Source organism: Benincasa hispida, chromosome 3 (genome assembly GCF_027475165.1).
Source record: "Benincasa hispida cultivar pf3 chromosome 3, pf3_genome.v1.1, whole genome shotgun sequence".
Taxonomy (NCBI): Eukaryota; Viridiplantae; Streptophyta; class Magnoliopsida; order Cucurbitales; family Cucurbitaceae; genus Benincasa; species Benincasa hispida.
The window spans coordinates 42,655,564-42,683,078 of NC_143480.1; the positions used below are offsets into that span (position 1 = coordinate 42,655,564).

General features: G+C 37.1%; 1 pseudogene; it reads left to right on the forward strand.

Annotated features, from left to right (window-relative positions):
* The first annotated feature begins 439 nt into the window (after positions 1-439).
* On the forward strand, positions 440-19,890 carry LOC150037285 (uncharacterized; annotated as a pseudogene).
* Positions 19,891-27,515: the final 7,625 nt, after the last annotated feature.

Below are 27,515 nucleotides of genomic sequence, written 5' to 3' on the forward strand. Positions count from 1 at the left end.
AAAAGCCCGACTAGTTTAAAGAATTTAGGTTAATGTTCTATATTTATGTACACATGTTTTGAGGGAATCAGGGTTTTGTTAGTAAAGTTTGGGCCCAACTGTAAATATTTTGTCTGTAGATATTGTGTCGTGGTTGTTAAACATGTGATCATCTAAAATTATGTAGAGCTTTCCGGATGTGAACTAATTGCATAAGTTAATCATGTTTATCAGGTTGGCACTTCAGGGGTGAAGTAAAAAGGTAAAGGTGGAAAGGCTGGCGATAGGGCTAGTAACTACTATTGTCACATCTTCTTCCAGGTTAAGAGGGTAATCTGGGAGGGGGTGTGACAAGTTGGTATCAAAGCATAAGATTTTGAGAATGAGAGGGAGAGTTCATGCATAAGTCTAAGTCCCTAAAGTGTGAGTCCCTAACATGTGTACATTTTAATAGGTGGAAATGCCGAGGCAAAGTGGCAGACAGAGCAAGCAGATAGGAGACAAGAATACGAATCCTGCCGCTAGAGGCCCTGAGGCTAGAAAGAACCCACCAGGAAGAAAGAGGAAGGTAATAGATCCAGGGAGTCAGGAAATGACGTTTGAGGGAGAGTCTAGTACTCCCCAGGCGAGGGTAGATCCTCAACTAGAAGATATAGTTTTTAACAAAATAGCGCAGAGGTTGGCAGCCAGTATAGGCTTAGTACGGGTCGACCTAGAGAAGAAGTATAGCATTGAGAGGCTTAAAGCCCTAGGAGCTATGACATTCGAGGGTACAGCAGACCCAGCTGAAGCCAAGGTATGGCTAGATGTAATTGAAAAATGTTTTAATGTTATGGGCTGCCCAAAAGATAGGAAGGTAGGATTAGCCACATTCCTACCGTAGAAAGAAGTAGGGAAATGGTGGAAGGTAGTATCCGCCAGATGAATTAGTACGGATGTGATGTTATGGCTTGAGTTCAGGAAGGCCTTTGAAGACAAGTATTACCCTAGCTCGTTCCAAGACGTAAAAAGAGATGTGTTCCTTAGACTGACATGGGGAACGATGACAGTGGCAGAGTACGAGAAGAAATTTACAGAATTATCATAGTATGCTTTGCTGATTATTCTTGAGGAAAGAGATAGACGTAGGAAGTTTGAGCAAGGATTGAGGAAAAAGATTAGAGCTCCGGTGACATCTACAGCTAATTGGTTAGACTTTAACAAGTTAGTAGAAACGGCGATACGAGTAGAGCGAAGTTTAGCAGATGATGAACAGTTACAAAAAGGTGGTGAGACTGTAATAGGGCCGAGAGATAGGGGATCTCGACCCCCTATTGCAGGTCAATTTAATGGAAGTCGATTTAGGGATATGAGTTGGCAGGGATCTAGAAAGAGGAAATAGAGACTCATGGCTAGTGTAGTTAACCGACCAGAGATGCCACTGGCTGGTGAGTCTGTACCCAGTACAAACAGGAAACCGATGTGCCCTAGTTGTGGAAAGAGGCATCTTGGAGTGTGCTATAGTGGAAGAGGGGCATGTTTCCAATGAGGTCAAGTAGGACATTTCAAGAGATATTATCCCCAGGTGAACAAGGAAGACCCAATAGCGCAGTAGATAACTTCTTAGGCAGTTAACCAACCGAAGGGCGCTAAAAATCGAGGTGAAGAATCAAGTGATGCCAAGAAAAAGGGTGCCATAGGTTGACCTCAGTAGTAGGGGCAAGTGTATGTCGTGACATACCAGGAGGCAGCAGAGTCTCTAGATGTTGTGACCGGTAATGTGATGTTATGTAGACAGTCTACTTATGTTTTATTTGACCCTGGTGCCAAACATTCATTTATATCCAGCATGTTTGCATCTAGTATAGATAGGTTGTTTGAGCCTATGTCTGAAGAGTTATATCTCTACCCCTATGGGAGACGTGATAATAGTAGGGGAATGTTATAAACATTGTGAGGTACTGATCAATGGTCAGGATTTTTATGTTGATTTGCTTCCTTTAGATTTGTTAGAGTTTGATGCCATCCTAGGAATGGATTTCCCAAGTAAATATCGTGCCTCAGTGGATTGCTACAAGAAAGAGGTAGTGTTCAATAAATTAAATAGTTAGGACGTAATCCTGATAGGAAGCAAAAGATTAACTGTAGGAAGTTTGATATCAACAGTGAAAGCTAAGAAGCTGCTGAGCAAGGGAGGTAGAGCCTACTTGGCTCATGTTGTGGTTGCTCAGGGGAAGAAGCTGAAACCAGAAGATGTTCCAGTGGTAAATGAGTTTCCAGATGTATTCCCTGAGAAATTATCAAGATTACCACCCGATAGAGAAGTGGAGTTCACTATTGATTTAATTCCAGGAACAACTCCTATATCACAGGCACCGTACAGAATGGTGCCAGCTGAGTTAAAGGAGTTAAAGGTTCAACTGCAGGAATTAATTGACAAGGGATACATTCACTTAGTGTATCGCCCTTGGGAGCTCTGGTGTTATTCGTAAGGAAGAAAGACGGTACACTTAGATTGTGTATCGACTATAGGCAATTGAATAAAGTAACGATTAGGAGTAAATATCTGCTACCATACACTGATGATTTATTCAATCGGCTAAGAGGAGCTAGGGTGTTCTCAAAGATAGACCTGAGATCGAGTTATCATCAGTTGAAGGTGAAGGAGGCTGACATTCCTAAAACCGCATTTAGAACAAGATATGGACATTACTAGTTCCTAGTAATGCCATTTGGATTGACGAATGCCCCTGTGGTATTCATGGATTTGATGAACAGGATATTTCATTCTTATTTGGACCAGTTCGTGATCGTATTTATTGATGATATATTAGTATATTCTAACAGTAGGGAGGATCATATGACCCACCTGAGGATAGTATTGCAGACGCTGCGAGACAGACAGTTGTATGCTAAGTTCAGCAAATGTGATTTCTGGTTAGATCGGGTTGTATTCCTTGGGCATATTGTTTCAGCAGATGGTATCAATGTAGATCCCCAGAAGACAGAAGCGATAGTTAACTGGGAACGACCCATAACTGTATCAGAGGTACGCAGTTTCCTGAGTTTGGCAGGTTATTATAGAAGATTTGTGGAGGGTTTTTCTAAGATAGCTCTTCCTTTGACAAACCTGACCAAGAAAGGCGTGAAGTTTGAGCAGTCGTCGGAGTGTGAGCATAGTTTTTAGGAGCTGAAACAGATATTAGTATCAGCACCAGTGCTTACCTTGCCTACTCCATGTAAGGAATTTGAGATTTATTGTGATACATCCCGACAGGGACTGGGATGTGTGTTGATGCAGGATGGGAAAGTGATTGCATATGCATCTCGTCAGCTTAAGAAGCACGAGAGTAATTATCCTACGCATGATCTAGAGCTAACGGCAGTTGTATTAGCTCTAAAGTTGTGGAGACATTATTTGTTTGGAGAGCGTTGCAAAATATTCACAGATTATAAGAGCCTGAAGTATATTTTTTATCAAAAAGATTTAAACCTAAGACATAGAAGGTGGCTTGAGCTAATCAAAAACTATGACTACTCAATCGAGTACCACCTTGATAAGGCGAATGTTGTAGTCAATGCACCAAGCAGGAAATCCTTAGGATCCAGAGCAATTATTGGAACAGCGAGAGGGATGTTACTCCAGGAGTTTAGAAATTCTAGAACTGCCTTATCAGTAGGACAGTCAAGAGGATTGATAGCTACATTTCAGGTAAGACCTACTTTAATAGAAGACCTTAAGTAGGATCAGTTGAAAGATCATGATCTTCAAAAGATTGCAGATAATGTAAGTAAGGGAATCAGAACTGACTTTCAATTGAGAACAGATGGTGTACTAGAAAAGGAAGGAAGACTGAGTGTGCCTAACAAGTTGCAGCTTAAGCAAGCCATTCTAGAAGAGGCGCACAGTTCTACTTACGCTATGCATCCAGGAAGCACCAAGATGTATAGAACCTTAAAGAAATCATACTAGTGGCTTGGAATGAATAGAGACATAACAGAATATGTAAATCGATCTTTAGTCTATCAACAGGTGAAACCTGAGAGGTAGAGACCAACAGGATTTCCTGAGTGGAAGTGGGAGCATATGACGATGGACTTTCTTTTTGGATTGCCTAGGACGCCCTCAGGATATGATGGAATTTGGGTGATAGTTGATAGATTGACCAAGACGGCCAAGTTTATACTAGTAAAAGTTATTTTTACATTGGATCGTATAGCTAAGATTTATGCAGATAAGATAATCAGTCAATATGGAGCCCCAGTGTCGATAGTGTCGGATCGAGACTCGAGGTTTACTTCGAAATTCTGACCTAGTCTGCAGAAGGCTATGGGCACTAAATTGCATTTCAGTACGGCTTTTCATCCATAAACAAATGGACAGTCGGAAAGAACTATACAAACGCTGGAAGATATGTTAAGAGCATGCATGTTACAGTTCAAAGGAAGTTGGGATATAAATTACCATTGGTCGAATTTGCATACAACAATAGTTATCATTCAAGTATCGGAATGGCTCCTTATGAAGCATTGTACAGCCGACCTTGCAAGACCCTGGTATGTTGGAACGAAGTTGGAGAACGGAAATTATTGGGTCCAGAATTGGTTTAACAGACAATTGAGAATGTGAAACTTATCAGAGATAACCTTAAGGCAGCTCACGATAGACAGAAAAGTTATACGGATAAGCAAAGAAGATAACTAGAATTTGAAGTCAGAGATCACGTATTTCTTTGATTGTCCCCATGGAAAGGAATTCTTCGGTTTGAAAGGAAATGGAAGATAAGTCCACGATACATCCAACCATATGAGATTGTGGAACGAGTTGGCCCAGCAGCTTATAGATTGTAGTTACCTTCAGAGCTAACCCGTATTCATGATGTGTTCAATGTTAAAGAAGTATGTGCCTGATCCTACGCACAAACTAGCAGCACAACCATTACAGCTCAAGGAATATTTATCATACGAAGAAGAGCCTATCGAGATTTTAGATAGAAAAGACCAAGTGCTAAAAAATAAGACGATACCTTTGGTAAAGGTATTATGGCGTAACCATGGAATTGAGGAAGCAACCTGGGAACCCGAAGAGCAAATGAAAAGGAGATATCCTCAACTTTTCAAATGATATTTCAGGTAAATTTCAAGGACGAAATTTCTTTTAGGGGGAGGTAATTGTAAACCTCGAATTCTACGTTTTCTATATAAGTATGTGTAGCCATAAGGATATTATGTTAATTAAATGATAAGAGAAATTATGGTTTAATACAGGGAATTTATGAAGAAAAAGAAAGAGAGAGAAAAGATTAATTAATTAATTCTAGCTGAAATGTACTTAATCATTACTGGGTGAGGTGGTGGTTGATATTCATACATGGGAGGCAGCCGGAAGCATAAAAAAAAAAAGATGAACTTCAGAAGCTCGATTTTGGCAAATGACTCGAGCGAATTAAGTGGGATTGGTGCCATTTGAAAGCTGGGAGAGTCTAGTTTTTGTGGTTGGGTTGTCGGAGAAATATCTCATAGGAAAAAGGTCGAAAAGTGAAGGAATTTGCAGAAGGGCCAGGTTCTCAGATTAATTAAGGCAAGTGGTGAAGATTGGAAGCTCCAGGCCAAACCACAAGTAATTTAGGGCTGAAATTTTAAGTGTAGAAGAAAGTTTCCTGAAAATAGTTCTGAATTTTGAGTTATGAATTTTTGAAGTTGAAATAGGAATTCAGTGTATAAACAAGCAGCTGAGCAACTCACCGAGGGAGCAAGAGCGAGACAAGAATTGTGGAAATCTCGCTCAGGATGATAATCTCGCTAGTTTTTATGCTGAATCTCGCTCAGGAGAAGAATCTCACTGAATTTTTGGACTAAATCTCGCTAGTGTTGGTAAGTCTCGCTAATGATGAAGTATCGCTAGTGTGATGCTTGATCTTGCTCATGAGGATCTCGCTCGTGAGGAAGGCCTCGCTCATGATGACAATCTCATTAGTATTAATGATCTTGTTGATGAAGGTTTCGCTAGTAAACAAACTATTTGAAGTATCTTGATGGGAATTCTAAGGAATCTAACAAGGAATTATGTCGTATCAGGCCAAGAGAAGCTAGGAGAAGCCTACATACCGTTAAGAGCCCAGACGAGTTATGAATGACTAAAATAACTTAATGTTTTCAATGTTTATGCATAGAAGACCATGTGATTTCAATAATGTTTGATGATAAGTTTATACGTTTTCAAGAATCAAGTTTTTATGAATTGCATAGAATTTCTTCTCCAGCATGTATATGTTTTATCACATGCCAAGTTTATACGTTAATTCATTACAAAAGCTAAGTTGCTATGATTGAATGATTCTTAATGTAAATGTTTTACTTTTAAAGCTTGATTTGATTCTAGAGAAGAGCCTGGTACAGAAGGACTCGGAGAAGGTATCTGGGTAAGAGTTCTTAAGGTGTTGACGGTACTTAGTAAACTCCACGTGCACATAGGAAGTTCTAAATGAGATGCCAAAGTATGGGTCTCTTGGCCGAATACAGACGTTGGGAGCTAGAGCGATGTATGCTCATTCTCAACTAAGGTTTAATGATGTTTAACGATGTTTATTGATGTTTAATGAGTTCTCTTCTCAGAAGCTTGATGTTAAGACCATGTTTATGTTTTCAAGGAAGTTGCTTGAAATGTTTCCCAGTATGTTTACATGTTTTATAATAATGTGAAGCATGGCATAATATGATTTTTATAGTCACTCACTGGGCAACTAACTCATAGTTTCCTATGTTTTTCTTTCCTAGGTAGCGGTCGAATTTCTCAAGGCTGATCTTGCTACTGCTTGCCACTGAAAGGCTCGGCTAGTTTAAAGAATTTAGGTCAATGTTCTATATTGATGTACACATGTTTTGAGGGAATCAGGGTTTTATTAGTAAAGTTTAGGCCCAATTATAAATATTTTGTCTGTAGATATTATGTCATGGTTGTTAAGTATGTGATCATAATTATGTAGAACTTTCTAGATGTGAGCTAATTACATAAGTTAATAATGTTTATCAGGTTGGCACTTCAGGAGTGAAGTAAAAAGGTAAAGGTGGAAATGTTGGCGATAGGGCTAGTAACTGCTATCATCACATCTTCTTCTAGGTTAAGAGGGTAATCTGGGAGGGGGTGTGACACCATAGACCTTTTCTCCTCCACTAGATATAAATCATATTTATATCATTTTCCTCCAATTAATGTATCTTATACATCATGTCAACTATATCATATATAATCGACCAGTTTAATCATATCATATATAATTAAACTCCATCTTGTCAATTTGAACACTTCAAACTGACCCAAAAACTGATTCTCAACTTGAATCTATTGAGCTACCAAGGGGACCTTATGGACATGTAGCTTGAAGCTCCAACGGTACGTGAATAGCTGACTAAACTCTTTAGCCACAAGATCCACCATTCGTTAACTGCCAGACATTCCACTAAAGACCGACAGCTGCACCCTTCTCACCACAAATATATTTTTGTGTCCATTGGATATAATCAATCAACAGTACGATAACCATTCACAGGTGCTCGTAAGTACAGTTGGGTCAATTTACCATTTTTCCCCTGTAGTTACATCTAACTCCTTAAGTACCAGTGATCCCTCTAATGAACAATACAACATAGTCCTACTATGTGTGGACACCTCTCGGGCCATGAGAAAGTGTGTGGCGCCATATCGTTCAAGCCCCGGAATCAGCCCTTAATGGAGCAATCTATCTACTTACCTCTACTTTGGGGAAGGAGTGAATTCTATCTTATGTTGCTGAGTTCTCAGCTCCCAAATCAGACGAATCTCCAAAGTGGTAGGTTTGAGTCGGCAATTTGGCCACTCGCCCCATGTAAATCAATGGACCGCCCTCAAAGACAGGAGTTCCCAACTCACTCAGGATTAAGGTCATGTTACCTATGGTCATCCTAGTGAAATGAAGTCTTTATCATGAACGATGTTATATAACGAGACTATAACATTTCGTGATCTGGTCTTATACAAACTCCTTTGTATAGAACACCCCCGCTTGCATGTCTCCACATGAATGATCAGGATCAGACCATCTGTAGCAAGTCACAACACTTGTAACTATTCTACAAAGTGGGCTACATCTGTAGGGTCACCAGGATAAGGTTTCCCTTATATATCCATATACTACAAACCATTTTGATTATCACTTAAGGTATGATCCACCTGTATGTCTCCACATAAATGCTTAAGTTACTACGACAACAAGGGATCTTAGTTTATTGGTTTAAGGTAAAACAAATAAAACATCCCATGTTTCATAGACAATATTGAAGAAAATATCATATATTATTACATCACAAACGTTTGTTCCATATAGTGTTTGCAAACTACAGAACCCAACAAGAGTTTAGGGCATCATCCTCAATAGTGACAAGGCCTTTACAATTATGTGGTGTCTTCGGAGCTACCGAGACGTATTAAAATCTATGGGGGGAAATACGTCAATGGAGCATTTACATAGAAAGATTGATTTGTGTGTCAATGAAATGGCCCTCACATGGAAGTTTGTGGTGCAGTTCGTCTAGGTGGAGAGCTTTTTGAGTCTTGTTTTGTGGTGCCCCCCTCGTTGTAATGAATAAAAATTGAACGTTGATGCCCTGTGGAACATTGAGAAGCATGACGACAATGTGGGTGGGTGGTGCGTGCAAACCCCTAAACTTGATTTACTAGTTAATTGTGCTTAAGTCCTCTTAATTATGTGTTTAATGCCATCGTAAGTTTATGTTATGATAATTATGAAGGTGTAAGAGCATGTATGTAATGTTAAGGGAAAAGAAAATTTCTAAGTGTTGAAAGATGACTCTTGGGTGGGCGAAGGGAATAGCTAACACTTGGTAAAAAGGGGAAGTTTGGGTGTGAGGCAAGACAGAGGAAAGGAGAAATTATCTAAGTGTGAGAATGTAAACTCTCGGGTACTTTGAGGGCAAAAAATATTCTAAGTGTTAAATGTTGAGCTCTTTGGTGAGTGATAGGGATTAACACTTAGAAGGAAAACGGAAGGTCCATGTGATGTGAATTCAACCATTGAACCATTACATGTACCTAAAGTACCAATTACAAGAAGCAAGGCAAAGAAGATTCAAAAGACGTTCACACTACATCTTCAAAAACTGGCAAATTCACAAGAACTGACAAATAATTTTGAGACCAAAGTTTTATATAATGTTAGTTCAATGAGTCAAAAAGAGAATGACATGAAGATGGCAACGGAAAAGTCCTATAGTTTGAAAGATGACACGGTGGTCAAAAAAAGTGTGCAGATTTTGTAAAGAAAATGTTGTCAAGTGTGCACGACATGGGGAAATGTGATGTCAAACTTTTTCAAACATGCATATCTACTTTGCCGCCTTCTAGAGGAGATATTTAAGGCAATTTTAAGACTTTCTACATTCCTAGTTTTGCATTTTGACTTATAATTTAGTATGCAATTAAGTTTCAAGTTTCTAGCTGTTATTTTCTACAATTTGCAATTAATTGTATTTGAATGACTTTTGAGTTTCTTGGTCTATCCACAACTATTTGGCCTATAAAATGGCTTGTAATGTTCTTCAAAACTCAGATTATCCATAGTAAAAAAGCTTGTGCTTATTCAACCCTTTGGTGTTGTCTTTTTCTTTCAAATCTCACTTTAGATTTGATGTTTAAATCAATTCATTGGATTAGTTTTGATCAAGCTAATTATGGAGTGGGTTGTCTTATGATCTAAGAGTGACCATCATAGATTCTAAGTTTGATCTAAGCTAGCTTTCTTTGTGAGTGGTTGCAAGGATCCTAGAAGGACCTCTAGCTTTGCATCCAACCAGCATTGCGGGCGCTTATCATTTGGTATCAGAGAATTTGTTCATCGTTCTTGGCTGATTTTAGAGGTGTTATCTTTACTTTATTTCAATTTTTTCTCTAAAGCAATTGCTTACATCTTGTAACAAGACATATTACAACTTGTCTTGAAAACTTCTTCAAATCAGCTCTTGGATCATAAAGAAAAAAAAAGTCAGTAAGGAAAAAAAGTCAGCAAGAAAAAAACAGTAGCAAAAAAAAGAAGAAGAAGAAGAAGCAAAGAAATCAAAGACAAAGCACATGAAAGTTTCTTATCATTCATTTGGAAAAAAAAATCCATATTTGTTTTATTTTTAGACTAAGTTTAGTTACTCTAGTCTTAGTTTGTGAGAGTTGATCATTTTGAATTGGTTTTTATCAAACTTTTAGTGAGATTGCACCAAAAATATAAGCCAACCCTTACATCTTTGACCTAGTACCAAAAGCCTACCGTTGAGTGATAAACACGAGTGTTCTTGAGTGAAATTGGTGAGAAGTGTGGTGAGGCCCTTTTATTACTAACTTTAAAACATCACAGGGTGAAGGAGTACCACAAGTACAAGATACTAATATGGCTATTCTTCAAGCCATTCAAGGCATGATGGAAATGATGAGGAAAGATAGGCAAGAAATGAGGGCACAACAACAAAGAGTCTTACAAGAAGATGAGGGAGTAATTGACTTAGTTGAATAAGAAAGAAAAATTGGAGGAAGAGGAAACATGAGAGGAAAAGGTAGAAATAATATGCACTCTAGACAAGGAGAAAGAATCCATGAAGATAGAGATAGTAGAGTCAAGCTCAAAATTCCACCATTTTGTGGAATGTCGGATGTAGAGACATACTTAGAATGGGAAAGGAAAATAGAACATGTGTTTGATTACAACACATTGAGTGAGAATAAGAAGATGAGACTTGTCATTGCCGAATTCATTAACCATGCAGAAAATTGGTATCAACATCTCAGATCCAAGAGAAGGAGAAAAGAGAAGGATCCCATTGAAACTTGAGAAGAACTTAAAAAAGCTATGAGAAAGAGGTATGTTCCAAAATGTTATGAAAGAGATTTGAGAACTAAATTGCAAGTTTTAAGGCAGGGAACAAAAAGTATAGTTGAATATTATCAAGAGATGGAAACTTTGTGTTGGATTTTATGTCCTAAAACTCGTAGTTTGTAATATCATATTCTTGTTCAATAAAGCTGTTATTGAAAATCTTTAGTAAATTTAAATTCTATATTCATGAATCCAGTAAACTAAGGTTCTGAGGCTATTAAGTTTAAGTTTGAACTTTATGTAGTGACATAAATGTGGATCAAGTTCAAATATATAGTCAAAATGGTCTATAGTATGTGAATAAGGTTGGGCGCCTTATTCTAGGGACACTATGGATGTGGCCCATTTTGTAGTTAGTACAAACGATGTGATTGTAAACCATTCATGTGGAGACATGAAAATGAGGGTATCCTATGTAAAGAGTTTACATAAGACTGAACCATGAAATAGTCATTTTTTACGTTCTAAATGTCGTTTAATGTATAAAACTGACTATTTCGTTAATTGATGACCTAAGTAACTTAATCTTAATCCTTAACTAACTATGAACTCCTGTTCACTCGGAATTATCCTTAGATTTGCATAGGTGAGGGCAGTTCATTATCGCTGGCCCAATAAGCCCCCCATTTTAGGGGTAAGATTAGGTGGATAGCTGGGAACATAAGGTGCAAGACAGAATTCACTCCTACCCGTTTAAGGGTAGTAGATAGGTTGTTCCCTTTAGTACTGAATCTAGGTCTTGAATAAGGGACCCCACCCTCTCATTGGCCCAAGAGGGGTTCGGTTTATAGGTTGGACCTTAAACCAATTGTTCATTAGAGGATCAGTGGAACTTAAGGAATAAGATATAGTCTCGGGGGGAAAACGGTTTTTATGACCCAGCCAAGAATACGAACAACCTGTGAAGGATTAGCTTACTAATCATGGTTATATCATATGGACACAAATATATCTATAATGAGAGGAGTGCAACTACGGGACTATAGTAGAATGACCCGTGAGTTAACGAATGTTGATTAGCTCCATCTAAAGAGTTTAGCCAGCTAATCTCGGATCGTTGAAGCCCATGATCTATAGGTCCATTAGGTTCCCCTACTAACTCATATGGAATATACTTAGAACAGTATGATAGAATAATTTGAATTGTTCGAATTAGGTGAAGAGAGAGAAACAACTTTAATATTTAAATGTGATTTACATATCAAGAATATGAATACGTACATATTCGGAAGCTCGAAAATAATGGAAATGGTCAAAGATGTAAAAAGTCAAAGAGTTGACTTTTGACTTTGAAAAGCCAAATTTTGACCGACCTTATATTCAAATGTGATTTGAATTTTGAGAAAATGAATGCAGATTCATGCTCGGGAGGTCAAAATTAGTCAACACGGAAAAAATTATAAAAAGCCAAAATGTTGACTTTTCGATCAAAGTTTGACTTTGACCAAATGACTATTTTGCCCTTTGACTAAAGTTAGTGGGAAAATCCAAACTTTTGTTAGATAATTCCACTAACAAAATAGTGGGCTAGGTTTAGCTTATAATGGAGACATTAAGCCCACTTAGATAGTGGATTCTAGGTGTTGGGTTTTTATGAAGTTAGTCCTTTTACACACAGTAGATTCTCACAATCCTAGTGTCAGCTTACCCCTCGATTTATGTGTTATTTATCCATTTTTACTTTTTTTATGCCAATGCTGGTGACTGGAGATAACTCTCTTCAATTATTCTTGGGATGGGAAGGAGTAGGTCTTGCGTCATATTTGTTAATTCATTTCTGGTTTACACGACTTCAGGCAGATAAAGCAGCTATAAGAATGAAATTATTTCATGTTTAAATTAGAACATGTTAAAGTTATAAATCATCTCAATAAGATCAACTTTTTTTATTACATGATGTACTTCTCTGAAAAACATTGGCGCACGTGTAAACGAGGTGCTCTACCAACTGAGCTATAGCCCTTGTGCTTGTAAAAAGTATCTGTCGAATCCGAATCTAATAAGGGAAAGGATATTCTGATTTTCTCTTACCCTCTAGTGAATGAACTCAAGCTTAAGTGTTACCGGTCTATGAACTGATACAGATTCATTGAAATAGCATATATAGAATGAAGGACTGATACCGAAGGAATGAGTCACAAACAATTGAAGAGAAATAGCAACTATTTAATTAACTACGGAGTACAGATAGATTGAACGGAACATTAAATTGATTTTATTCTGTAACAACTTTTATGAATCATGAAATCCTAGAATGGCACCTTATATCTCTGCAAAACGTAAAGGTATTCATATGAGAAATCTTACTAGAACTACTCGTTTTTTATCAGAAGCTTGTGATTTAGTTTTTGATGCAGCAAGTAGGGGCAAACAATTATCCAAAGAGGAATCTTTCCAATAGTCTCGACCATTTGTCCCACTTCCCTCCCCATTTCATCAAGTGGTCGTGCTAGAGACAGAAACAGTCATAGATAATTATGGGATGATATCCTTTCGAATGGGATAAGATAATTCATACTAATATTTAGTATTTTCTTTGATTTCATTTCAGAAATAATTTGAAAATAAAACAGCAAGTACAAAAATGATTCTCTTATTTATTTCCTGTGTCTACTATTTAGGCAGAATATCGTCACCCATTGTTACTAAGAAATTGAAAGAAACCTCAGAAACGGAGGAAACAAAGGAAAGGGGGGAAAGCGAGGAAGAAATAGATGTAGAAATAGAAACCACTTACGAAACAAAGGGGACTAAACAGGAACAAGAGAGATCCACCGAAGAAGATACTTCTCCTTCCCTTTTTTCGGAAGAAAAGGAGGATCCGGACAAAATCGATGAAACGAAAGAGATCCGAGTGAATGGAAAGGAAAAAACAAAGAATGAATTCCACTTTAAAAGGACACGCTATCAAAATATAAAAAGACCAGTTTATGAAACTTCTTACCCTCCGGATGGAAATAAAGAAAATTTGAAGTTAGAAATAGATAAAAAAAAAAAGAAAAATCTCTCTTCTGGTTTGAAAAACCTCTTGTGACTATTCTTTTCGACTATAAACGATGGAATCGTCCATTTCGATATATAAAAAATGAGAAATTTGAAAATGCTATTAGAAATGATTAGAAAAAAAACAAAGTAAATTAATAATATAAAAATAAATAAATAAGCTATTGAAACTCTTTTCTTTCCTATTATTCCGGCTCGATGCTAACTAAAGTCCGAAAGACGACCAAGGTTTTCCAATCTTCCAAGTTAAAGGACACATCCTATTAACTAAGCCTCCGTTTATACCACAGCTTGAGACGAGACCCAGGAGGCTGCCAGCGTAGTTTACGGAGCGGGAGTCATAGTTCCAATAGCGAAGGAATTAGAACTATTGGCGGCCGCGAAGGATACGAAGCGTTTAGGCTAATGGTACTACTAGTCAATTACACTCGCAGACGATTTATGCGCTGACTGAACTTGCTTCGTAGACAAGGCTCGTTCCGTAGCATGCTTCGGGTGAAGCTGGGGTCCGATTCCCTTGACCCCAAAATCAAGTTTTTATGAAAATCCCGACTCAACCTCACCCTGCCTGTACCATAACCACTCATTATCCCTTACCAACCACCTTTCGTCTACAATCTGGATAAAGTCCCTTGGAATTAAGAAAAAAGATACGGAGAAGAGAGAAAGGAAAAGGGAAGGCAAATACTTCTGCTTTTCTCAAGGCAATCGGAATAGAATGTGGCCGAACAGCTTAGCAAAGTCCCTGTCCAAATTTAGATCTTAGGTCTTCTTTTAACTTCAGAGCTCCACCGAGAACAAATGATGGAAATATTTCGGAATGCACATGTCACCTCAGACATTTCACCCGAGAGATTGGCCAGGTTAGTGGGACAGATTTTGGCTCTGCTTCAACCTCGTGAGAGGTGATTGTACCAGTAGCAAAAGAGATCTCAGTCTCAAAAGGTACCATATCATATGTGTAACGAAAACGGACATGACACAGCAAGTTGCTAGTATAACTTGCTCACACAGGGGTCTGAAAGCTTTTCAGTCAAGACTGGTCGGGGCTCTGGAGAGGTGTCGTATGATAGTTGTGGTACATAACGTCCTTACCAGATGCTATGTACAGAGGTATACACCTATCTTCTATGCGTTCCTCCGTTGTTCTTAGTGCTACTTCCCTTGTTTATTGAGGACCAAGGGGGATCTCGTCGGCTGACGAAATGGGAAAGGTGCACTCTTGGAAAGAGCTTCGTGGTCGGGTGAAACACATAATACATATACGGAAACGAAGTGTCCCTCAAGACCGAGAGCCGAAGGCGACACTTAACACTTCTTCCGATCTTTCCATGTCATCTATGTTATTTGGTCCATCGGAGCTTGGAACACCGAGGAGAAATCATTTGTATCTGTTATAGGGACACCCTTCCCTTCTTTGGAGTTCCCTTTCTCTAAGAAAAGATAGAAATGATAGATATCCTTTGTTTGCCTGTGGGATAGGGCTTCCTTATTTTCTTTTCTGATGACTGCATTGTTCTAAGGTTTGTTTATGAGTTGGTTGGTTTGGCTCTCTGTTCTATGGTGTGAGAGTCTATTTGAACTAGTTGTTCAATGTTCTTCGTTCAGTTTGCTGTCTTGAATCTTCTTTTCCATCTCGTTTTCTCTCTTTCAGAGGTGGCACCTCCCCACTATATTCTTTTAGGACTAGTGCAGCCTTCGATGAGCGTTATACTTTCATAGTTATCATGCAATTTAGCATGGCCCTTTTCTATAAATATGAGCTTGTTATTTTGGATTAAAAACTTTTGAAATTTTTGCCAAAATAGTTTTCTAAAATTGGGCTAAAAAAACTCAAACCCAACCCAAAATACCTTCTTCTATTTCCATCTCTTTCTCTCTCTTGGGTTTTTCATCCATCAGGTCCCACAACCCGGTTCTGAGTCCAGAGGATAGTAGGTCAGCTCTAGTGATTGTTCAGTTCGTGTTCGAGTGGAGATAGACGAGTTTCGGGAGCTTCAAAGGTAATGTTTCTAAAAAACCCTTATTAACTAATTTAAGGTTGTATGTTTAATTTATGTAATTAGAGTAAAATTGATCCTCAATTCCGCTGCCCATGCCTACTTTTCCATCACTTTGATGGAAAGAGCAAATATTCAAGAAGAAGAAGAAGACACCATGTTTAGATTCCTTGGAGGTTTAAATCGACAAATTGCTCATATCGTTGATAGATATCCACAACTATACTTAGAAGATATGTATTATTATGCAATCAAAATTTAAGAACAATTGAGAGAATAAAAGGAACATTCCAAGAGGTATAATTCTAAAGTTAATACCTTTTCAAATTTTAATATCTGGAACAAGGATGGTTTTGTGAATAAGGGTGAAGCAAAAGGGAAGTTTGTGGCCTTAAAAGAGTGGACACCGGGAGCACCTATACTAAAAAGAATGAAGCTTCAAAGGAGGAAAGAGATAAATCTAGTTCCATTCAATGTTGGAAGTGCAAAGGATTTGGGCACATGAGCAAGATTGTGTCAATAAAAAAGTCATGGTCATAAGAAATGGAATTATTGATTCAGAAGATGAAAGTGATGAACAAGGTGGTAGCCTTGAGGACGAATCCGAAGCCTTTGATGATGAGTACATTGAAGAAGGTAACTCCATATCCTTAGTTGCAAGAAGAGTACTTAATTTGCAGATCAAGGAGGAGAAGTTGAAGGTCAAAGGGAGAACTTATTTCACACAAGGTGCTTGATTGAAGGAACCCCATGTAGCTTGGTGATTGATAGTGAAAGTTGTACAAATGTAATAAGTAGTTTTTTTATAAAATGACTCCAACTCACTACTCATCTACATCCAAAACCATATAAACTTCAACGGTTAACAAACAAAAGAGAATTGAAGGTAAACTCCCAAGTTCTTATTTCTTTTACTTTGGAAAGATATAAGGATGAGGTTCTTTGCGATGTAATACCTATGCATGCGAGTGATATGTTATTGGGCCGACCTTGGCAATATGATAGAGAAGTCACATATGATTGTTTGTTGAACAAGTACACACTTACTTTGAATGGGAAGAAGTTTACTTTGTTTCCATTATCTCCATATGAAGTACAATGCGATCAAGTGAAATTAGAAAAGAAAAGAAAAGAATTTGAGGATCAAGAGAGGAGAGAAGAAAGTAAGTTAAAGAAGAAGAGCGGAAAAAAAAAAGTGGGGGGCAAAAGGTGAGTGAAAACCAAGAGAGAAAAAAGAGTGATTTTGAGGAAAAAAGAAAGAGTGTGAGTTTAGTTATGAGAAAGGGGGAAGAGAGGAATGTGTTTTCATTTGAAGCACCAAACTTTGTACTTATGTGCAAATGAATATGTTTAGTAACTGAACCTAACTCTAATGATGGTTTGCCTAGTGCTTTTAAATCTCTTTTGCAGAAATTTAAAGACATGTTTCCACATGAAGATGGACCTACGGTCTACCTCCTTTAAGAGGAATTGATCACAAAATTGACTTCATACCCGAGGCAACGCTTCCAAATATGGCGGCCTATAGGACCAATCCAATTGAGGCCAAGGGAATTCAAAGGCAAGTGGAAGAACTCATGGATAAAGGTTATATTCGAGAAAGCATGAGTCCTTATTCGGTTCCAGTCATTTTAGTACCCAAGAAAGATGGAACATGGAGGACGTGTGTTGATTTTCAAGCCATCAACAAAATAACGGTAAAATATCGACATCCTATTCCTAGATTGGATGAATGCTAGATGAATTACATGGTTCAAACTTGTTTTCAAAAATTGATCTTAAAAGTGGCTACCACCAAATTCGAATGCATGTGGGAGATGAATGGAAAACGGCTTTCAAAACAAAATTTCGTCTTTATGAGTGGTTTGTTATGCCATTTGGCCTTACTAATGCACCAAGTACTTCTATGAGGCTAATGAATCATGTTTTGAGAGAATACATGAAAATTTGTTGTGGTATACTTTGATGATATTCTTATTTACTCTAAAAATTTGAATGAACATATTTTGCATGTCAAGACAATTTTGCTTAAACTTAGAGAAGAAAAGCTTTATGCCAATTTCAAAAAGCGTAGTTTTTGTCTAGACCAAGTCAATTTCTTAGGATTCATTCTTGGGAAGGATGAGGTGAAAGTTGATGAAGAAAAGGTCAAGGCTATTCGAGAGTGGCCAACACCCACCAATGAAATCGAGGTGAGATCTTTTCATGGTTTGGCTAGTTTTTATAGGAGGTTTATTGAGGATTTTAGGAGCATAGCCTCACTATTGAATGAACTTGTTAAAAAGAATGTGAAATTTGAATGGAAAGAAAAGCAAGAAAATGCATTCAATGAATTGAAAGATAAATTAACTAATGCACCTTGTCTTGCTTTACCTAACTTTGACCAATCTTTTGAAATTGAATGTGATGCAAGTGGGATAGGGATTGGAGTTGTTTTGATGCAAGAAAAGAGGCCAATCATGTTCTTTAGTGAGAAGTTAAATGGAGCATAACTTAGCTACCCCACATATGATAAGGAATTACATGCACTTGTAAGGGCTTTGCAAGTTTGGCAACATTACTTGTGGCCAAAAGAGTTTGTCATCCACACGGATCATGAAAGCTTGAAGCACCTCAAAAGAGAAACAAAGTTGAACAAGAGGCATGCTAAATGGGTAGAGTTCATTGAGACATTTTCATATGTCATTCATTACAAGAAAGGCAAGGATAATGTAGTGGTTGATGCATTATCAAGAAGGTATGCATTGTTTTCTTCCCTTGGTGCAAAAATTCTTGGTTTTAAACACATGATTGATTTGTACAAAGTAGAGACATCTGAATTTCATGATGTGTATATTCAATGTTTAGAAGGGAAAAACGTGCATGATTATATTGTGTTTGATGAAATGCTTTTTAGGAAAGGAAAACTTTGTATTCCTAAGTGTTCCATTCGAGAGTTGGTTGTGAAGGAAGCTCATGGGGGAAGGATTAATGGGGCATTTTGGGGAATTTAAAACATATAACATTTTGATTGAACATTTTTATTGGTTGAAAATGAGAAAGGATGTGAATAAAGTGTGCAAACAATGTTTCAAATGTAAGGAGGCTAAGTCTAAGACACAACCACATGGTCTTTACATACCTTTAGATGTTTCTAGTGAACCTTGGGTTGTCATTAGCATGGATTTGGTTTTAGGACTACCAAAGACTAAGAGACATCATGATAGTATTTTTGTGGTAGTTGATAGGTTTAGTATAATGGCACATTTCATACCATGTAATAAAACAGATGATGCCACTAACATAGCTAATCTTTTCTTTAGGGAAGTGGTTAGATTGCATGGAATTCCTAAGACCATTGTCAGTGATAGAGATGCAAAATTTTTAAGTCATTTTTGGAAAGTTTTGTGGGGTAAATTAGGAACTAAGCTTTTGTTTTCAACAACTTGTCACCCACAAACCGATGGGCAAACTGAGGTGGTTAATAGAACATTGGGGACTTTGCTTAGATCACTAATGTCTAAAAATCTCAAGTCTTGGGAGGATACTCTACCTTTTGTAGAGTTTGCTTACAATAGAGCAGTACATAGCACCACTCATTGTTCACCTTTTGAGGTTGTGTATGGCTTTAATCCATTGACTCCTTTAGATTTGTCACCCTTGCCACCTAATATGTTACTAGTGATACAGCTGTTTCAAAGGCAGAATATATAAAAATTTTGCATAAAGAAGTCAAAGAAAGGATTGAAAAGAAGAATCAAAAGCTTGTCAATAGCAAGAACCAAGGAAGAAAGAAAATGATTTTTAAACCCGGTGATTGGGTTTGGGTCCATCTATGAAAGGAAAGGTTTCCAGATCAAAGGATGTCTAAACTTCAATCAAGAAGAGATGGTCCATTTCAAGTGATAGAGTGGATCAATGACAATGCCTACAAATTGGATCTTCGAGGTGAGTACAACGTAAGTTGTACTTTCAATGTGGTTGATTTGACTCCTTTTGATGTAGGGAATGAATACCTTGACAAATCCTTTTAAAGAAAGGGGGAATGATGTGAATTCAACCATTGAACCATTGCATGTACCTAATATTGGGATTGGTGTCCTAATTCTCCTAGAGTTTTGTTGTTTTGTAAACATACGCATTGTTCAATGAATAAAATAAGTGTTATTTAATTCTGACATTTACTCACATCCAATAAACAAAGCTCCTTGGTTATCTTATGTGAACTTAAGCATGTATATGTGATATATAAGTGGATCATGCCTTAAGTGATAACCTAAATCGGTCTGTAGTATAAGGATTAAGGTGGGATACCTGATCCTAGTGACACTACGGATACGGCCCGCTTTGTAGAGGTTTGCAAGTATTGTAAACTATTATAGATGGTAGATCTTGACCATTCGTGTGAAGACGTGGAGCGGGGGTGTCCTAAACAAAGAGTTTGTATAAGACCTGGACCACGAGATGACTAGACTTTGTATATAATGTCATTGATACTAGAGACTTGCATCTCACCTAAACGACCATAGGTGACATGACCTCAATCCTGAGTGTTTTGTGAACTCTTGCCTTTGAGGACGATCCTTTGATTAGTATGGGTGGGAGTGACCAGATTGCCAACTCAACATGCCTACTTTTTTAGGGACTTGTTCGATCTGGGAGCTGGGAACTCAATCCACAAGATGGAATTCACTCCTTTCCCAAAGCAGGAATAAGTAGAGAGATTGCTCCCTTAAGGGCTGATTTTGGGGCTTGAACATAGTGGTTACAACTTCTCTCTTTGGAAGAGAAGACTCAGTCATGGTAGGACTATGATTTATGTTCATTAGAGGGATCATTGGTGCTTAAGGAGACAGATGTAACTACAGGGGGATAACGATTATTGGTCCAGTTGTACTTACGAGCAATCTGTGAAGGGTTGTCGCACTGCTGATTGGTTAAGATGGACACATAATATATCTGTAGTGAGGAGAGTTCAGCTATTGGCTATGAAGCACAGACACAGATATGGTACACGATATGGATACAATCGGATATGGCGATTCGTCAATTTCTAAAAGACTAAGATACGGATACGTCTAAGGATGCGTCATTTTTTTTAATATATATATTTCTAAAAAATGAGGATACTAATACGTTGAAAATACATTTTTTTTCTTTAAAAAAATCTAGGATATAAATAAATTTAGCATACAAGTTAATAACAATAGCACAAAATAGAATACAAACATTGAAATGCAATACAAAAAAAGCAACATCTAAGATGTTGAAATACAATAGTTAATAAAATGCAATAGAAAAGTGACTCATATTGAAAAAAAGAAAGAATAAGAATATTATAGAAAGAAGTATGAAGATAAACGAATAACTTATTGTTGAAGATATTCAAATGGTTTATATTTTGGTGGACTTTGTGGGAACTCAAATGTGAAGATTGAGATTAGATGATTCTAGTTTAGAGTTTGGTTTGTTATTTATTTATTTTTTCTTTTAGTTTTGAACTCGAGTAGTGGGCTTTTTAAATAGATTGCCTAATTTTAGATTGGGAAAGATTATATGAGTTACTTGTCTTTTTTTCTTTAAAAAAAAGTACGCATAGAAATAGATATGTCAAATCGCGTGTCAGATACGTATCTAGAAAGTATCTGAAAGTATAGATACGTCAAATCGCGTGTCAGATATGTATCTGGAAGTATCTGGAAGTATCGGTATCCGATATGTGTCTGATACTGATTCTTTGCCTCACATGAAGTATCTGTGCTTCATAAGCTATCGGTCTTTAGTGGAGTGTCTGGCAGTTAACGGATAGTGGATCCCGTGACTAAAGAGTTTAGTCAGTTATAGCTTCGAAGCTACAGGTCCATGAGGTCCCCTTGGTAGCTTGGATTCTGTTAAGGATCAGTTCTTGGTGTTGATTTGAAATGTTCAAATTGACAAGAGGTATTTTGATTATATATGATATAATCGGTATGATGTATAAGATACATCTACTGGAGGATTGATGTAAATGAGATTTACATTAAGTACCATGGAAAAGGAAAAGAACTATGGTTTATATGTTTCATGAGATGAAATATTAAAACTATAGGTTATAAATATAGTATGATAAGTTGGTTATCATTTATATTTATAATAATATTAATTATTGGATTAATACTTTTTTTTTTTAAATAACCAAAGTAGTAAGTGGTTATTGAATCATGGTAACTGTGAGTTTAAAAGAAAAGTGGTTCCTTTTTTTCAAAAAGAAGTTTTTACAAAAGTTTGAAAAGAATTTTGAGTTTTCTCTCCGACGAAAAAGAAACTCACGTGTCGTCAAGTAAATACAGATTTACTAAATGATGGTTGGGCGAGCTAAATGATCGTGCAGGTGCGAGCTAAACAATCGTGCAGTTTTTACTAAACGATCACATAGCTTTGCTAGACGATCGCTGGCCTAAGGTAAACGATCGTGTAGAGTCTGTACGCGACAGACCGAGCTAAACGATAAACTAAACGATTGCATAGCTTTTGTTAGACGACCATATAGCTTTATCTAAACGATTGGGCATCGACCTATACGATAGGTCTCAGCCATCTCCCACTTGCCCAGTCGTGTACGTGATCGTTGTTTCTTTCGTTTGTCTGCCTCATACCAAGTCCGAACAAAGACCACCCTCTAGATTCTCACACCGAGAATACCAAGGTCGCCTTGTTGGTTGTGTCAGACTCAACTTGACATCGTCGAGGTTTTCTGAAGGTCGTTCGTGGTGTTGTGGAGGTCGTTCGTGTTGTGGAGGAGTTCGTGATCGAGGATATTGTTAAGGACGAGTGCGAAGTGTTCGTGCGGTGTTCGTTGCGGTGTTGCGGTTGTGTAGATCGAGTGTTCGTGGTTGCTGTTGTTCGAACGGTCATGCAACGGAGCGTGGAGACGCTTCTGCATATGTGCGTTTAGTTTTCTTCTATACATTTGAGATTGTCATGTTGTAATTTCTGTATTATTTGCATAACTGCTTGTATGGAAGTCGACTGTAAATGTATTTTGATTTATGATTGTAACTTGGAATAGTCTTGTTCCGCTACTCATGGAAATCTCGAGTTCCGATTTCCTTCACCTAAAGGACTAATTACAAGAAGCAAGGCAAAGAAGATTCAAGAGACATTCACACTACATCTTCAAAAACTGGCAAATTCACAAGAATCGACAAATAATTTTGAGACAAAAGTTTTATATAATATTAGTTCAATGAGTCAATAAGAGAATAGCATGAAGATGGAATGGGAAAAGTCTTATAGTTTGGAAGATGACATGGGGGTAAAAAAAAGTGTGCAGATTTTGTGAAGAAAATGCTGTCAAGTGTGCACTGCATGGGGAAATGTGATGTCAAACTTGTCAAACATGCATATCTACTTTGCCGCCTTCTAAAGGAGATATTTAAGGCAATTTGAAGACTTTCTACATTCCTAGTTTTGCATTTTGACTTATAATTTAGTATGCAATTAAGTTTCAAGTTTCTAGGTGTTATTTTCTACAATTTGCAATTAATTATATTTGAATGACTTTTGAGTTTCTTGGTCTATCTGTTGGGTTTTATGTCCTAAAACTCGTGGTTTGTAAACAATGGAATTTATTCTGAAAAAATTCAATAAAGGTGTTATTGAATAGATTTATTGCTTGAATAGAAATCCAATAAATCTAAAAGTCCCTTGGCTATTGAATGAGTACTTGAACTTTATGTGGAGACATAAAGGTGAATCAGGTTCGAGTAAATAGTAAAATGACCTATACTATATGAATAAGGTTGGGTACCTTATTCTGGTAACACTATTGGATATGGCCTACTCTGTAGTTGTTACAAGGAGTTGTAAAATGCTATAAACGAAGTGAACCTAATTCGTTCATGTTGGACATGAGAAGTAGGGGTGTCCTTGTGCAAGGTTTGTACAAGATCGGACCACGAAATGAGTCACTCTTACTTTATACGTTGTTTACTATTTAAGACTGGCTATTTCAAAGCGATGACCTAGGTAACTTGACCTTAATCTTGAGCTAACTATGAACTTCTGTTTATTTATAATTACACTTAGATTTGCATAGGTGAGGGTTGGCTCAATAGCGCCGGCTCAATAAGACTCTCATTTCAGGGGTAAGACCGGATAGATAGCTGGGGACATAGGGTGCAAAAGGGAATTCACTCCTACCTACTTTTAGGGATAGTAGAGAGGTTTTCCCTTAAGTGCTAATTTTGGGTCTTGAACAAGGGGTCTCGCCCTCTCATTGGCATGAAAGGGACTCGGTTTTGTGATTGGATCATAAAACAATTGTTCATTAGGGGATCAATGGGGACTTAATGAACAAGAGGTAATTTCGGGGGTAAAACAGAGATTTGACCCAGCTGTCATTGTGAACAACCTATGAAGGGTTAACTTACTAATCATGGTTATATCGAATGGACATAATATATCTACAGTGAGGGGAGTTCAACTATGAGCTTTAGTGAAGTGACCCATTAGTTAACAAATAGGGGTTAGATCGGTCTAATGAGTTTAGCCAATTAATCTCGAATCGTTGGAGCCCATGATCGGTAGGTCCACGAGGTCCCTCTACTAGCTCAGAAATAGATTAACTCTAGAGTAGCGTGATAAGTTAATTTGAAACGTTCAAATTAGAATCAAACGAAATTGGAGAAAATATATTTAAATATGATTTAAATAATGAAGATGAATTTGTGTAAAAATTAATTTAATATTGGATATAAATTAATTAGAATTATTTAAATTGTTTAAATAATTATTTATTAATTTTATTAGAAAATTAATTTATGAAATTAATTTGTAAAATTAATAAATTTTGATTTTAGAAATAAAATATGATTTTAAAATCAATTTTGGATTTTGGAAATAGAAAATTACACAAAAAAAGGAAAAATGGGTTTTTCCATCTTCATCTTCTACTAGCTCACTAGAAATCCACCACCTTCAAGCTTCAATAACTCCAAGCATGAGCTGCATCCATACAGTAAATTTTTTTGCATGATATTCTACAATATATTGAAGAGATTGGAGTGAAGTTAAGGTTGAGCAGCCGATTGAATTTTTTCTGAAAAATTCGTGTAGAAGAAGATGTTCTTCATATGGGTGATTCAGTGAGCTTTCTCCAAAATTCCCTTTGATTCCAGCTTATTTTGAGTCCCACAACTCAATCTAGAGCACCATGAGAATAGTAGGGAAGATCTTGTGGTGGTCTACACAAAGATTTGGAGGATTTAGCAGCTGGAAATAAAGATTTCAACGGTTCGGCAAAGGTATGTTCTTAAAACCCTTTATACTCTTTTTAAACATGTTTCTATTTCTGCCAAAATTAATCAATTAGAGTGCTTATGAATCCTATTCGCTTCCACTGCATGCTGGTACCAGTACAACACTATCCACGACCATTTGGCCTATAAAATGACTTGTAATGTTCTTCAAAACTCAGATTATCTATAGTAAAAAAAAGCTTATGCTTATTTAACCCTTTAGTATTGTCTTTTTCTTTCAAATCTCTCTTTAGATTTGATGTTTAAATCAATTCATTGGATTAGTCTTGATCAAGCTAATTCTGGAGTGAGTTGTCTTAGGATCTAAGAGTGACCATCATAGATTCTAAATTCGATCTAAGCTAGCTTTCTTTGTGAGTGGTTGCAAGGATCCTAGAAGAACCTCTAGAATGTAAGCTCTCGGATACTTTGAAGGCAAAAAATATTCTAAGTGTTAAATGTTGAGCTCTTGGGTGAGTGAGAGGGATTAACACTTAGAAAGAAAACGAAAGGTCCACGTGACAAGTCATGTCCATGTATGCAGCCAACCCTTCCAAAATGCTATGCGGCCAAGTATTTAAGGAAGGGAAATTATGCCAAAGTATAGTCCATGAAGTATGTGGAAGGTCATGAAGGAAGTTAAGTTAGCTATTGAGTTTAGCCGAGGATGGTGAAAAAAGTATGTGATCAACATCACCTAAGCTGGAGAAGGCTAATATAGACTGCATGCAAATAGCTAAGTTGCTTAGACAAGCACTCCAAAGGGGATGCTAAGGCAGAATGTTAGGATGGTCGCAGGATAATCAACGGCCATGAAGTTTAGAAGTTGGCAGGAAAGACTGCCATGGAAAAATGCAATGTTGGGCCACTCAGTTGATATGAAGACGTGTGAAATCTGAAATGATGTCATGGATGAATAAACAGGCAGCTGCATACAAAGAGTAAGCAGGCAGCTGGCTTTCCAAGGTATGCGACAACACAAATAGGTGTGAAGTACGACACGTGGAGGTTGATTGACACATAGGCACAGAAGTGTGTCTTTGCAAATATTGAGCACTCAATAGAGAGGGTAGCCAGTCTTTAGTCAAGAAGAAGGTAAAGTGGTTAAGTATAAATGAATACGATAAACTCAATCATGATGCGATAATATTTATGTGTGCGATAATGAAAAATTAAATGCTATGTTAAGCTCAAAAGGGAGTTAATGATACTAATCAAGGGACCTCTTCTTGTTACATGGCAGATGCAATTATATGAGACTTATAGACCTTTTGGATAAGTAGCTCAAGACCATGAGTGACAAATTTTAATAAATGCTTTCAATGACAATTTTCATGGATGATTTTCAACGCATAGGCAATGTATATGAAGTTTGTACATCATGATTTATTTGACGCTAACTTTAAATGAGTGTTGATCGCATGATCCATATTTTCAAGTGATGAAGTTATTTATGAACTTAGCATGCATTTTCAGTGTGTTAATGCCTACGTTATAGCATGATGAAGGTTTATCAAGAAAATTTTATAAGTATACTCCATGTCTTACAAGGTACTGTGCGATGATATGAAACCATGAAATAAGATCATTCCAAATGTGTATTCTGTTTATGTCTTTTCAATGTTTAAAAGCTTTGTACCTTGTACAAGCCCTACTCCAATATTGGTACCATGGGAATGGTAAGTACCCTGATTTCAATTATGCTAGGGATCCTTGATACTAAATGTATGGTAAGGTGGTCATGACCCAATTCAACTATGCGTGCACGTATGACTCATGTTATTAACATTGATGAAATCGAGCCAAATGGTTCTCTCTCAACTCAAGTTGATAGGTGATTGAGCAAAAGGGCTCTCACTCTAGTCTAGGCTATCATAGCAGGGCTTGAGTAAAAGGGTTCTTCACCATGTTCAGACAGTGGAATAGTGGTATTTTAGAGTATGATATTGTTGAACCTTATTTCAAGGTTTCCATTTGATATGATTCCATGTTTTCAATCTTATTTTCTGAACTCTGATCAATGATCATGTTTTTTTTTTTTTTTTTTAATGAAAAGCATGTTTATGTTATTTATGAATAAAAGCATGTTTTTATTTAAAATAGTCACTCATTGAGCCTATTTGAGCTCATGATTTAAAATGTTTACTTTCTCCAGGTAGCAGCCAACGTCTTGAAGCCGAGTAGATCTACTCGTCAGTCACTGAACAGGATTTCTCAAAAAAACTTGAGGACTAGGTGGTCCGCTATATTTGTTTAACCTTGATTTTGTCTGTATATGTCACGAGGATTTAAGGTAGAGTTCTGTCATGGATCGTAAACTCAAATGTTTTATATCATTTTATCTTGTATGTAAATAGATGTGAATTTCTCTGCGCTATAGC